The following is a 12,500-nucleotide window of genomic DNA, read 5'->3' on the forward strand; positions in this document are numbered from 1 at the left end:
AGTTAACACGAGGGCGTGGGACGAATCAAGAGTCAACAACTCTTCACCCTGAGGGACGGACGATTCTTCACCATAGCCGTAAGATAGGCCAGCCTCCTTCAGTTCTCGCATGCAAGATAGTCATACACTTTGACCTCAGGATCTTCACCTGTAACTCTGTGTACCTACCTCCTGTACGTGTAAACTTCTGGGTCAGTATTCTTCTTCTTCTTCGTTCGAGGGCTGCAGCTCCCACGTTCACTCGTATACATGTACACGAGTGGGCTTTTAAGTGTATGACCATTCTTATCCCGCCAAGTAGGCTGCCATAATCCGTTTTCGGGGTTGTGCATGCTGGGTATGTTTTTATTTCCATAACCCACAGTACACTGACATGGATTACATTATCTTTAACGTGTGTATAAGATTCTCTGCTTCTGTATACGTATACACGAAGGGGGTTCTGGCACAGTCTCATTGGTTTTAAGCGTTTAAATTCAAGAAACAAGACCAAACACAGCATTTGATATACAAAGTCTTGAAAAGGAAAAAAGAAAAGAAACTTGAGCAATAACAAGCAACAAATGTAATGTCGACAGGTTAACGGAATATTTGGTGAATAATTGATATCTATACCTATCTACACACACACACACACACACACACACACACACACACACACACACCAGCACACAACCATGACTTATTGTCTCCCTGTGTAGCTTACCCCCCCTCCTCCCTTTACCCCATCCCCTCTCCACACGATTCCCCCCCCCTCCCATCCCCCCCCCCCCCGCACCCCCCCACCCCCCATCCACTTTTTGACACGAACCCATAGTCATTACTTCCCTACTGCCCCTGCCCCTGTCTCCATCCCCATACCCCCCCCCCCCCCCCTCAGTCCCCTTCAATCAGCTGTTGACTTTGGCACTCAAATTCCTCCCCTCCCCTCACCCTCTCTCTTCCCCCCCCTCTCCCGCCACCAACCCAGACCAACTGTTGCCCCTTCACCCTGGCTACCCGCTCACCCCCTCACCCCTTCCCCACCCCCAATCAGGAACTTATTTTGTCACCTCATTCCTCACCCCTCCCAGCCCCACTGTTACCCACACAGTCTCTCCACTCCCCGCTGGTCACCTTCCAAATACCCCTCACCTCCACCACCCGCCCCCCCAGACATCCCCCCCCCCGTCCCCACAATTGGGTACTCATTTTGTCACATACCCTCCAGCCCCCCCATGCCTTCCCCAGATTGTAACCTTCATCCCCACCTCCTCCCTCTTTACCCTCCACCCACCTCCTTCCTGTCTACCCTCCACCAAATCCCCTACACACACACACACACACACACACACACCCTCCTTCGCCTCCCACCCATCTCTTCGCAAACATCCGGAAGCCGGTGTCCCCACCCTCCCTTCCACCTCCCCCTGAAAATCATCCACCCCCATGAGTATACATCTGAAGGCTCCGGCCACACTACATGCCTAGTACCCAGAGCTTGTCTGCACATAAGCACAAATAACACACACACACACACACACACCACACCACACACACACACACACGGGGTCAGCCCGATACTCCCCCGTGCCGATACTCCCCCGAGTCGATACTCCCCTGTGCCGATACTCCCCCGTGCCGATACTCCCCCGTCTCGTTAATCCCTCTCGAAAAGATCCAAAAATAAGCAATTGTAATTATACAGTTGTGACTGATAATATGTTTTCTGCTTGATCAAAGATGTGTTGTGGAATGATCAATGTGTTATGTGTTCTCCGCTTCTTACAACCGTCCGCCTTCAGAGTTGAGCAGCAGTGCGCGACGTGTGTTGGGGCCCGCTATGTGTGGGCTCGCTACTGCTGTCGTCATGATTCAGTGCATATATGGGTGAACGCTCTCTCTCTCTCTCTCTCTCTCTCTCTCTCAATAAATGGTTTGAGACAGGTGGATTAACATCTCCTTGTCCAATGTGTGGCGAGAGTAAAGAAGATGAGATACATTTCATGTTCAGTTGCAAAGGATACGAGGAGGTTCGGGAAAACTGTACACTCTTTAAAACAGCTGCAGCAAAGAGGAAAGACCTGGTCAGTGTCTTAACATCAAATGACGAAAATATTATCCTCTCAGTTGCAAAATACGTCTCAGAGGCAGAAGATACACAGAAAAAGAAAATAAATGATCAAAATGCCCGTTAATTCAAAATACATACAAACATTAATGGTTTCCAAAATGATTTCTTTGAGGGTCAAAATAGAAGCAGATAGAATTAGTATTTGGATGGTCAATCTGATGATGATGATGTTGTTATTTATTTGTGTGCAATTTGTTGGCTGTTGTTTATTGATATAACCTTTGTAACATTAGGTGCGTTAGTTTTTGTTTTTGTTTTGTTTTGTTTTACTTTTTCAAATGATTGGATAAAACGACACTGTAACTTCCCCTGTACCCCCTGTCACATGGGCTGTTAAGCTAATGACAGTAAAGAGTCAAAGTGTCTCTCTCTCTCAACAGAAACATCCTGTAGAGTACTCTAAGAAAGAGCGGGGTACATGGGAAGTTTCACATGGCTATGAAAAGTATCTATGATTCTGTACTTGTATGTGTTCGTGACAAAGGTATTTATTCAGACTTTTTTCAGTGTCCAAGAGGAGTTAAGACCACAGCTGTTTTCTTTTTTCATCAATGAATTGGCAGTGGAGTTATCCGGCAAAGAAGGGTAGACATCAGTGGAATACAAATGATACCTGGCGCAACAGAATTGTTCTTAATGCTATTTGCAGATGATGTTGTTCTCTTGTCTGATACACCCATACGGTTACAAAATCAATTAATTGCCCTTAAGCAAGAAACAGACTACAACTAACAGTAAATCTCGATAAGACCAGTATTATAGTTTTCCGCAATGGAGGTCATCTTTCGACTAGTTAAAAATGGTGCTATGTGTGGGTGTGTGTGTGTGTGCACGTGCGCGTGTGATGGTATGTGTGTGTATACGTGTGAGTGTGTGTGTACACGTGCGTATGCGTGAGAGGTTTTTGACAGCGAGTGCATGTTTTTTTACCTCAGTTCAAAAAAAAAAAAAAAAAAAAAAAAAAGTCACGGAGTGATCTGTAAAAATCTAAATCTGCATCTGTCAAATTTGTATCAAAATGTCGGGAAACTGACAAGGGGGGTGGGGGGGGGGGGAAGAGGGAGTGTGTGTGTGTGTGTACAGAGAGAGAGAGAGGATGAGGGAAGAATGGAGAGAGATATCTATGTACTTTTTTTTGTCTCTCTCTCTCTGTCTATATATGTGTGTGTGTGTGTGTGTGTGTGTGTGTTTAAGTCACTGATCATATACTCAATCCAGCTTCACTTCTGTAGTGCCACTGAGTTATTTCCGTCCCTCACCTGTCTCTCTGTCTAATTCTTCATGAAGATCAAAATCTCTGTTCAGTCTTCCGGATATCGTGCACGAAATATGATATCTCTAATAAATGGTGGGTTAAAAAGACACACACATGAGCAAATAAACATAAATCCGTCTATATCACTCCCTCAGCATTCTCTAGGACCACCATCTCCCCCCTGTCCTACTCTCCCTACCACCATCTCCCCATTGTCCTACTCTCCATTCCACTATCTCCCCACTGTCCTACCCTCCCTATGTCCCATTTGCTCTCCCCCCCCACTGCCCTGCATCTCCACCCCCCCAACTGTTGTTCTCCTAGGTCCTATTCCACCCCCCTTCTACTCTCCTGTCTGATCTAGCACACACTTTCCACAAAAAAAAAAACAAAAAAAAAAACAAAAACAAAAACCAGAAGACAGACCACACATTTTCCTCCAAAGAACAGAGGAGTAGAGTTATTGGGTGTGATCCCCACAGAGATCGCCTAACTCAAAGCTAGTTTTTGCAGACATTTTCCCGCTACAATGCCACCCAACCAAACTAAAGTCCCCATATTGTCCTGGTGTATCCACTTTAGCAATTTTTAGCGTATTTCATATTTCAATTCTTTTCATTTTCCGAGATTTTACTGCCTTACCAATGATACTAAAGCCCTATATTCATTTCATACAATGTTCTTGCATAATTTGATACAGCATGATTACCATATTTTCTTGGTTTCTTGGTTTTTTTTTTACCCTTTTACAAAAGCAAATCTTACATGATTATCTTACAAACACAAGACGTTGCATGACAAAAAGATAAGGTGTGATACATCACTAAAATTACTCCGCTGCTCTCAGCGTGTATACTCATTAGCAAACAATGCTTTACCATCGTGTCAAACTGCATGTGAAGCGGAGAAATCAAATGATTGTCGTTTGGGTAAAAAAAACCCAACTAATTATTTGGTCGGAAATTACTGCCCTTTGCCTAACAGAGGGAACATCCACCTTCACTCCCCTTACTGCCAATATTCGACAACTGACTGAGTTATTTCTGTCCCTCTCCCCGCCACCCTCCTGTCTCTGTCTAATTCTTCATCATGATCAAAGTGTAATCTGTTCAGTCTTAAGGATAAAGTCCTGTCATGCACTGGATTGAATATTAAGTGACTTCCACACACACACACACACACACACACACACACGTGCGCGCACCTGCGTGCACCAAATAAATACCCCCCTCTCCCTCAGCACACACACACACACACACACACACACACACACACACACACACACACACACACCAAGAGAGGGGTGAGGGAGGCATGGAGATAGATTTATATTTGTTTATTTATGTGTGTACGTCTTTTTAAGCCACTGATGATTAGATGTGTTCAATTCTGTGCAGGATAAGACGCTATCCTAAAGACTGAGCAGATTATATTTTGATGTTGATGATTGATAAGACAGAGAAAGACAGGAAGGTGGGGTGGTGAGGGACGGATATGACTCAGTCGATTGTTGAATAGTGAAGGTGGATGTTCCCTCTATTAATCAAAGGGCAGTAATTTCCAACTAAACCCATTGGCTTTTTTACCCAAACGACATAATCATTTGATTTCTCCGATTCACATGCAGTTTGACACGATGTTAAAGCATTGTTTGCTAATGAGTATACACGCTGAGAGCAGCTGAGTAACTTTAGTGATGTATCACACCTTATCTTTTTGTCATGTAACGTCTTATGTCAATAAGATAATCATGTAAGATTTGTTTTTTGTAAAAGGGTGAAAAACCAAGAAAATATGTAATCATGCCCTATCAAATTATGCAAGAACATTGTATGAAATGAATATAGGGCTTTAGTATCATTGAAAAAGCAGTAAAAGTTCGGGAAACGAAAAGAACTGAAAGAAGGAAATAAAATTTGCTAAAAGTGGACACACCAGGTTATTATGAATATTTTAGTTTGGTTGGGTGGCATTGTAGCGACAAATTGTTGGCAAAAACTAGCTGTGAGTTAGGGAGATCTCTGTGGGGATCACACCCAATAACTCTACTCCTCTGTTCTTTGGAGGAAAATGTGTGGTCTTTCTTCCGGTTTTTTTTTTGTGTGTGTGTGTGTGAAAAGTGTCTGCTAGGTCAGACAGGAGAGTAGAAGGAGGGTGGTGAGGGGTGGGAAACATAGGTGAAGGTCAAATAGGACAAGGGGGGGCAAAGGGTGAGGGTAAGAGTAGGTCAGTGGGGAGATGGTGGAAGGGAGGGTGGGGGGTGAGTAGGACAGTGGGGAGATGGTGGGGAGGAGGTGGAAGGGTGGGGGGGGTGAGTAGGACAGTGGGGAGATGGTGGAAGGGAAAGTAGGGGGGGGGGGGAGTAATGAGAATAGGACATACACACCTAGAGAGTGATGTAGATAGATTTATGTTTATTTGCTCATGTGAAGGGAAGGAGTTTGATGAGACTTGAACAGCATCACACAATTTTATTCTGTTCATGGACGTGACATTTTACTCAATTATGTCTGAGTAGATTGTTTCTCCTTTTGATCACGTGGAAAATAAATTTTGATACTTGATAGTTTATCTGTTTGTTGTTTGATCGGAAAAGTATCCTTGGGAAACATATTTAAACAGTCTTGAAGAAATTCATCCGCAAATCAATGTGCATATAACAAACAATAAATGGTATTCAGTTTCAGTTCATCCTGGCAAAAAGGACAGAGAGAGAGGGGGGAGGGAGAGAGAGAGAGAGAGAAAGAGAGAGAGTGAGATGGATGGATAAACAGGCAGACAGATAGTGATGCTGGCATAGAGTTTCCAATAACAGTGCAACTGTATATAATGTACACTGATTGTATTTCCATTTTATTGTGTTTAATTTACTATATTCCTGACACAGCACTTTCAGATTAAAATATTCATAAATCACTTCAAACACCCAATAATCAAGCTTCTAGAGTGTACACATGTGTAGGCATTAGTCTATGATATAGTCCAACAGATATTAAGACAGGTATTTTAATTATGTGTTTAACCCTTTCACCGTCAGACAAATTAGAGTACAAAATTCCCTTGTGGTATAAACACAGAAAGGACAGTGGCTAAGAATAGCTGGGGATTCCTCCTTCGATGTATAAATAATATGGCCTATCCTACCACCGAACAATAAGAGCAGTAGGTTCATGAATAACAGACCAAAAAATGGTCACCTTTCCGTGACATGGGTCCTCTACCACGCCTGTGCATAAATGCAAGTTTGGCGGTGAAAGGGTTAATGTGGTATTGTGAAGTTAGAGAGTGCGTTTTCAAAATAACGTAATATATGCTCTTTGCACCATTACTAAACCTCATATGAACTTTGAAAATGTGTGTAGCATATGCCGCAATATGTTATAGCTCGCATGCAGTGTCGCCGGTGCAGTTGATCTTTTGGTGTGTCTCTCCTGGCATACATTGCCGGGCGACAATAATTATTGCATGGCAACAATATGTGCCGCAACATGTGTAAGCCTCGAGTTCGTGCGCGTGCGCGCGCGCGTGTGTGTGTGTGTGTGCGTGCGTGTGTGTGTGTGTGGTGTGTGTGTGTGTGTGCGTGTGTGTGTGTGTGTGTGTGTGTGTGTTGGGAGGGGGGTGGGGGGGGGGGGGCGAGTGGATTCCTGTATATGCGCGCACGTGTAGGTGTATGTGAGTTTATTCAATAATCTTTAGTGTAGCAAATGGTAATGCTTTCGTTATTCCAAAACCTTAAGTCTCAACAGTTACTTCATCTGGAAAAGTTCTAAAAAGTTCTTCTTCACTGTGAACAATTCTGATGGTGTTAAAATGTATAATCTCGTTTCCGAAACACCGTTTTTTCAGATTTTATTTTGTGTTGATAGTAAATCAGTTCTTCACGCCATCAGATCTTTAAAAGACCCAGTCAGGTAAGAACTCATTGAAATAACCATTTCGTTCACGAACTCGAGGCTTACACATGTTGCGACACATATTAATTGTCGCCATGCACATAATTATTGTCGCCGGTAATGTATGGCAGGAATGACACAACAAAAAATCAACTGCGCCGGCGACACTGCATGCAAACTATTACATATTTCGGCATATAATGTCGCCGGGAATCACCTCAACAGTTGCGTAGCTGTTGTGCTGGTGGTGGTGGTGTGTTCGTGCGCGCATGATTGTGTGAGTATGTGTGATTATGCGTGCGAGTATTACAAGGTGTGTTTGTGTGTGTGTGTGTGTGTGTAAGTGGGTGCTTGCGTGCGTGCGCGCACGGCGGCGATCGCACCCAGTATTATCTGGCGTTTATAATTATCTTTGCTGTCGTGTTATCTCCGCCACTTGCCTGGGTCATAAAACTAACAACTTTTGTGTCTGCTGTGCTCACTGTGTCTATGTGTGCGTGCGTGCGTGCGTGCGTGTATGCTAGCGCGTGCATTTGAATTATGTATGTGAATATGTATGAGGGTGGGAGGGGTGGCGTCAGATGGTCTCCTTCCCAGGCCTACATTCCCATCCCCCCCATACCCTGTCCTACTCTCCACTCCTACCGTTTCTCCCATGGTTCCCCCCTGTACTACTCTCCCTCCCCCATCTCTTTCCTCCTCTCTCTGAACACTGTCCCCCCCTATGTCCCCACTGTCTAATTACCCCCCCCCCAATACTCTCCCTAACCCTGTCCCCCCATTCTCCACCCTATATCCTCCCTGTCCTACTCTCACTCCACTGACTTACCATCCAAATGACCTATTCACCCACAGACATACACAAAGAGAAAAAAAAAAAAAAAAAAAAAAAAAAAAAAAAGGAAGAAAGACCACACATTTTCCTCCAAAGAACGGAGGAGTAGAGTTATAGAGTGTGATCCCCGCAGAGATCACCCTAACTCAGAACTGAATTTGGCCGACATTTTTCCCGCTACAATGCCACCCAACCAAACTAAAATACTCATAATATCCTGGTGTATCCACTTTTGCAAAATTTTAGCATATTTCCTTTGGGGATTTCTTTTAACTTCCCCATCTTTACTGCTTTATCAATGATACTAAAGTCCCATATTCATTTCATATAATGTTCTTGCATAATTTTATTTGGCATGATTATCATATTTTGTTGCTTTTTTTCGCCATTTTATCCCTCCCCCCAAAAAAAATTCTTGCATAATTACCTTATTTATAAAATTATATGAGACGTTACATGACAAAAAGATAAGGTGTGATGCATCAGTAAAGTTACTCAATTGCTCTCAGCGTGTATTCTGATCAGCAAACAATTTTTTTGCATCGTGTTAAACTGCATGTGAAGCGGAGAAATCAAAGGATTATGTCGTTATGGAAAAAAAACTAACAAACCACAACTAATATTTGGTCGGAAATTACTGCCCTTTGCCCTACAGAGGGAACATCCATCTTCACTCCCCCTTACTGCCAATATTCGACAACTGACTGAGTAATATCCATCCCTCTCCACACCACCCTCCTGTCTCTGTCTAATTCTTCATCATGATCAAATTATAATGTGCTCAGTCTTAAGGATAAAGTCCTGTCATGCACGGGATTGAATGATAAGTGACTTCAACAACCCCCCACCCCCCCACACACACACACACACACACGTGTGTGCACACGCGTGCACCAAATAAATACATAGATATTTCTCTCCATTCCTCCCTCCCTCTCGGCACACACACACACACACACACACACACACACACACACACACACCAAGAGAGGGGTGAGAGAGGCTTGGAGATAAGCCACTGGTGATAAGATATGTTTAATTCCGTGAATAATAAGACAATATCCCAAAAGACTGAGCAGATTATATTTTGATCTTGATGATGAATAAGACAGAGAAAGACAGGAAGGTGGGGTGGTGAGGGACGGATATGACTCAGTCGATTGTTGAATGTTGGCACAAAGGGTAGTGAAAGTGGATGTTCCCTCTGTTAATCAAAGGGCAGTAATTTCCAACTAAACCCATTGGTGTTTTTTTTTTTTTACCCAAACAACATAATCATTTGTTTTCTCCACTTCACATGTGGTTTGACACGATGGTAAAGCATTGTTTGCTGATGAGTATACACGCTGAGAGCAGCTGAGTAACTTTAGTGATGTATCACACCTTATCTTTTTGTCATGTAACGTCTTATGTCAATAAGATAATCATGTAAGATTTGTTTTTGTAAAAGGGTGAAAAACCAAGAAAATATGTAATCATGCCCTATCAAATCATGCAAGAACATTGTATGAAATGAATATAGGGCTTTAGTATCATTGAAAAAGCAGTAAAAGTTCGGGAAACGAAAAGAACTGAAAGAAGGAAATAAAATTTGCTAAAAGTGGACACACCAGGTTATTATGAATATTTTAGTTTGGTTGGGTGGCATTGTAGCAAAAAATTGTTGGCAAAAACTAGCTCTGAGTTAGGGAGATCTCTGTGGGGATCACACCCAATAACTCTACTCCTCTGTTCTTTGGAGGAAAATGTGTGGTCTTTCTTCTTTTTTTAAAATTTTTATTTATTTATTTTGTTTTGTGCACTGTGTGACAGGTCAGATGGAAGAGGTTAGGCAGTGGAGGAAGGGAGAGAGAGAGTAGGATAGGGGGTTGGAGTGGATGGGGAAAGGTTTTGGGGGAGTAGAATAGGAGGAAAATAGGGGAGGGGGTGGAGAGATGGTGGGAGTGAGAATAGGACAAGGGGGGGGAATGGTGGGAATGAGAGTAGGAAAGGGGGGGAGATGGTGAGAGTAGGACACACACACCTAGAGAGGGAGTGATGTAGATAGATTTGTTTATTTGCTCATGTGTGTGTCTTTTTAACCCACTGTTTATTAGATATATCATATTCCGTGCATGATAAGACGATATCCTAAAGACTGAACAGAGATTTTGATCTTGATGAAGAATTAGCAGACCCACACGGGGAAGGGGAGATAAAAGGATCCCTAAACAAAGCCTGCCTCACCTAGTACCTAGTAGGAAACTGCACCTACTTGGACATCCAACACTAGCGGTCGAAAACAACAGAAGAAAAGAACCAGGAGTCATGCCCTTACTCTGGGTGCCTGGAATGTTCGCACCCTTTGGGACAGAGACGACAGACCAGAAAGGCGCACAGCACTGCTTGAATGCTAGATCGCTTCCAGGTGGACATAGCAGCCCTGAGCGAAACCAGGTTTGCCGGTGAAACCCAGCTGGAGGAAGTTGGAGGGAGCTACACCTTCTGCTGCACTGGGAAGCCAGAAAGAACCCCAAGAACATCAGGCATGGGTTTTGCCATACAAACCAAACTTGCACGACAGCTTGACAGCCTTCCACGTGGGATAAACGATAGGCTGATGACCCTGCGTCTGAAGCTGTCCGAGGATTGCTTCGCCAGAGTTATCAGCTGCTGTGTCCTGACGATGACCAACCCTGATGACATCAAAGAAGCCTTTTACGAGAAGCTCAGCCGCACCATTTCAGCGGTAGACAGAAAGGACAGGCTAATTATCCTTGGGGATTTCAATACCCGCGTCGGCGTGGACTTCTCCTCGTGGCCAAAAGTCCTAGGACAGCACGGCACTAGCAAGTGCAACTCCAACGGACTGCTTTTGCTCTCGCTCTGCGCGCAGCATGGACTGACCATCACCAGCACCCTCTTCCAACAAGTGGACAAGTACAAGAACATATGGATGCACCCTCGCTCCAAGCAGTGGCACATACTGGACTATGTGACTGTCCGGCAGAGGGACAGAGGTGATGTTTCAAGTACACGCTGCATAAGAGGAACAGTCTGTTGGTCGGACCATCGCCTTGCACGCAGTAACATCAGAGTTGCACGCAAGCTCCAGCCAGTCAGGCAGAAGCCCCCTAGGAAGCTGAACATCCACCGCCTCCCCATCACCAAAGACGTGCTGCATCGCTGGCAAGACCTTCGCCCGCATCATACTGAACAGACTGGTTGACCATGTCTCCAACACTGTCATCCCTGAAGCACAGTGCGGCTTCCGCTCAGGCAGGGGAACATGTGACATGGTGTTTGCCGTACGCCAGATGCAAGAGAAGTGCCGTGAACAGAACAAGGAGCTCCACGTGGTCTTTGTAGACCTGACTAAGGCCTTCGACACGGTGAACCGCCGTGGTCTGTGGAAGATCCTCCTAAAGTTCGGCTGCCCAGAGACCCTAATCCAGCTGATTGCGTCATTCCATGATGGCATGCAAGCGAGAGTACAGGAAAATACTGACATGTCAGATCCGTTCCCTGTGGTAAATGGAGTGAAGCAGGGCTGCGTCCTGGCACCCACACTGTTTTCCATTCTCTTCTCTATCATGCAGATTGATGCCTTCCAAGACTGTGACCAGGGCATCTACATTCAGTTTCGCACAGATGGCAATCTTTTCAACTTGCGGCGACTCCACGCTAGGTCCAGGGTGTTTGGGGCAATGTTGAGAGAGTTCCTCTTCGCTGATGACTGCGCGCTTGTTGCACACACCCATGAGGACATGCAGTTCATTATGGACAGGTTCTCAACCTCCTGCAAGCGCTTCGGACTCACCATCAGCCTCAGCAAGACCGAGTCCATGTATCAACCAGCTAGCTCACAGAACGCCAGTGCCTGCCCCCCACCTGCAATCAAGGTCGATGACACAGAGATCAAGTCAGTCGACAAGTTTTACCTCCTGGGCAGCACCCTATGCAGCAACGGAGCCCTTGATGCAGAAGTGACGCTGCGCATCGCCAAGGCCAGCTCCGCCTTTGGCAGACTCAACAACAAGCTGTGGAACAACAAAGGCATCAGGCTCAGCACCAAAATCAAAACCTACAGAGCTGTTGTGCTGACCACCTTGTTGTACTGTTGTGAAACATGGACGACGTATCGCCGTCACATTCAACAACTTGAGCAGTTTCACCAGAGATGCCTATGAAAGATTATCGGCATAAAGTGGCAAGACAGGATCTCCAACCTCCAGGTCCTAGAGAGGAGCGGCCTGCCCAGCATCGAAAGCCTGCTGATCCAGTGCCAGCTACGCTGGACACGTTGTCCGCATGACAGACAGCAGGATCCCGAAGATGCTTTTGTATGGCCAGCTGAAGGAAGGCCACCGCGAACTTGGAAGACCCTGCAAGCGCTTCAAGGACAACTTGAAGACAAACCTAAAA

At 44.9% G+C, this 12,500-nt stretch overlaps 1 protein-coding gene across 1 annotated transcript in view; it reads right to left on the reverse strand.

Moving 5' to 3' along the window:
- Positions 1–12,500, reverse strand: part of LOC143288872 (uncharacterized) — a 66,594-nt gene that overhangs the window by 20,985 nt on the left and 33,109 nt on the right. The gene's annotated exons all lie outside the window — the stretch shown is intronic.

The sequence above is a fragment of the Babylonia areolata genome, chromosome 13, assembly GCF_041734735.1.
Source record: "Babylonia areolata isolate BAREFJ2019XMU chromosome 13, ASM4173473v1, whole genome shotgun sequence".
NCBI classification, from domain to species: domain Eukaryota; kingdom Metazoa; phylum Mollusca; class Gastropoda; order Neogastropoda; family Buccinidae; genus Babylonia; species Babylonia areolata.